The following is a 3,132-nucleotide window of genomic DNA, read 5'->3' as shown; positions in this document are numbered from 1 at the left end:
CTGTAATAGATTTTATTTTTTAGAGCTGTTTTAGATTCATAGCAGAATTGAATGGAAAATACATATATTCCTTGCCACCTATCAACTTCCCACGCCACAGTGGTTCATTTGTTACAATGGATAAACCTATATTAATATATCATCACCCCCAAATACATAGTTAATATTAGGGTTCACTCTGGGTTTGTAAATTCTATGGATTTTGACAAATGTATAATATATATCCACTATTACAGTATTATACAGAATAGATTTATGGCCCTAAAAATCCTCTGTGCTCCACCTATCCCTCCTTCTCCCATCACATCTGACAACCACTGATCTTTTTACTGTCTCGTAGTTTTGCCTTTTTCAGAATGCATATAGCTGAGAATCATACAGCATGTAGCTTTTTCAGATTGATTTCTTTCACTTATTAATGTACATTTAAGGTTCCTCTGTGTCTTTTCATGGTTTAACATTTCAGTTCTTTTTTAGCTATGAATAACACTCCATTGTCTGTATGTATCATGGTTTATTTATCCATTTACCTAGTAAAGGTCATCTTTGTTGTTTCCAAGTTTTGGCAATTACAAATAAAACTGCTATAAACAATGATGTGCAAGTTTTTGTGTGGGCATGAATTTTCAGTTCATTTGGGTGAATGCCAAGGAGCATGGTTGCTAGATCATATGGTAAGATTATGTTAAGTTTTTTAAGAAACTGCCAAATTGTCTTCCAAAGTGGCTGTACTATTTTGCACTCCCACCAGCAATGAATGAGAGTTCTTGTTGCTCTACATCCTTGCCAGCATTTGGTGTTGTCAGTGTTCTGAGTTTTTGTACATTCTAGTATATGAGAAGTGGTATCTCATGGCTGTTTTAATTTTCAGTTCTCTAATGACATCTAATGTTGAGCATGTTTTCATATGCTTATTTGCCATCTTTGTATCTTCTTTGGTGAGATGTCTATTCAGGTCTTTTGACCATGTTTTAATCAGGTTGTTAGTTTTCTTATTATTGAGTTAAGAGTTCTTTGCTTATTTTGGATAGCAGTTCTTTTCAGATATGACATATCTTTTGCAAATATTTTCTCCCAGTCTGTGACTTGTCTTCTCATTCTCTTGGCAGCAACTTTCACAGAGCAGAAGTTTTTAATTTTAATGAAGCCCAAATTATCAATTCTTTCTTTCATATGTTATACCATTGATGTTGCATATAAAAAGTCATTGCCACATCCAAAGTCATCTAGATTTTCTCCTATGTTATTTTCTAGGAGTTTTATAGTTTTGCGTTTTACATTTAGGTCTATGATCCATTTTGAGTTAATTTTTGTAAAGCATATAAGGTCTGTGTTTACTTTTTTTTTTGCATATGGATGTAATGGTTGAAAAGACTATCTTTGCTCCACTGTACTGCCTTTGCCCCTTTGTCAAAGATTAGTTAACTATATTCATATGAGTCTATTTCTGTTCAATTGATCTATTTGTGTTTTTTGCTAATACCACAGTGTCTTGATACTGTAGCTTTATAAGAAGTCTTTGAGTGTCAGGCAGTCCCCCAACTTTGTTCTTCTTTAAAATTGAGCTGCCTATTCTGGGTCTTTTGCATCTCCATGTTAACTTTAGAATCAATTTGTGAATATCACAAAATAACTTGCTTTTGAGATTGCATTGAATCTATGGTTAAAGTTGGGAAGAACTGACATCTTGTGACAATGTCAAGTCTTCCCATCTACAATCATGGAATATCTCTTCATTTATTTACTTCTTTGATTTCTTTCATCATAGCTTTGTGTTTTTCTTCATATAGATATTGTACATATTTTGTTAGATTTATACCAAAGTATTTCATTTTAGGGGTGCTAATGTACATGGTAATGTGTTCTTAATTTCAAATTCTACTTGTTCATTGTTGGTATATGGGAAAGCAGTTGACTTTTGTATATTAACCTTGTATCCTGAAACTTTGCTATAATTGTTTATTAGTTATAGGAGGTGGGGTTTTTTGATCAATTTTTTCAGATTTTCTATATATAATCATCTCATCTGTGAACAAAGACAGTTTCATTTATTCTTTCTCAATCTGTATACTTTTTATTTCCCTTTCTTGTCTTATTGTATTAGCTATGAGTTCCAGTACAATGTTGAAAAGGAGTGCTGAGAGGGGATATCCTTACTTTGTTCCTGATCTTAGCAGGAAAGCTTTGAGTTTCTCACCATTAAGTATGATGTTAGCTGTAGGGTTTTTGTAAATGTTCTTTATCAAGTTGAATAAATTCCCCTGTATTCCTAGTTTGCTCAAAGTTTGTTTGTTTTTTTTTTTAAATAGTAAATGGTTGCTGGATTTTATCAATGCTTTTTCTGCATATATTGACATGATCATGTGATTTTTTCTTCTTTAGTTTTATGTGATGGATTACATTAATTAATTTTTGAATGTCAAATCAGCCTTGTATACCTAAGAAAAACCCTACTTGTCTGTGGTATATATATTTTTATACATCGTTGGATTCAATTTGCCAATACTTCATTGAGAATTTTTACATCAATGCTCATGAGAGCTATTAGATTATAGTTTTCTTATTTTATAATATCTTTGTCAGGTTTTAGGATTAGGATAATGCTGTCTTCATAGAATGAGGTAGAAAGTATTTTCTCTGCTTCTATCTTCTGAAAGAAATTTTAGACAATTTTTATAGTATTTTCCTTAAATGTTTGGTAGAATTCAGCAGTGAACCCATCTGGGCCTGGTGCTTTCTGTTTTAGAAGATTGTTAATTATCAATTCAATTTCTTTAATAGATATAGGCCTATTCAGATTGCCTATTTCTTCTTGTGTGGATTTTGGAAGATGATATCTTTCAAGGAATTGATTCATTTCATCTAGGTTATTAAATTTGCGTGCATAGAGTTGTTCATACTATCCCTTTACTATTCTTTAAGTGTCCATGGGATCTGTAGTGATGTCCCTTCTTTCATTTCTGTAATTAGCAATTTGTGTCTCCTCTCATATTTTCTTAATTTGCTGGCTAAAGGCTTATTGATTTTATTTATCTTTTCAAATAGCTAGCTTTTGGTTTTGTTGACCCAATTTTTACATGAGTCTTTATTTCTTCAACACCTCTATCCTTCTGATCTAGCCTGCTGCAGTTT

Source organism: Propithecus coquereli, unplaced genomic scaffold (genome assembly GCF_000956105.1).
Source record: "Propithecus coquereli isolate 6110/MARCELLA unplaced genomic scaffold, Pcoq_1.0 Scaffold4, whole genome shotgun sequence".
In the NCBI taxonomy this organism is placed as follows: Eukaryota; Metazoa; Chordata; class Mammalia; order Primates; family Indriidae; genus Propithecus; species Propithecus coquereli.
The sequence above is the reverse complement of the archived record's forward strand: the minus strand, read 5'-3'. Positions refer to the sequence as shown.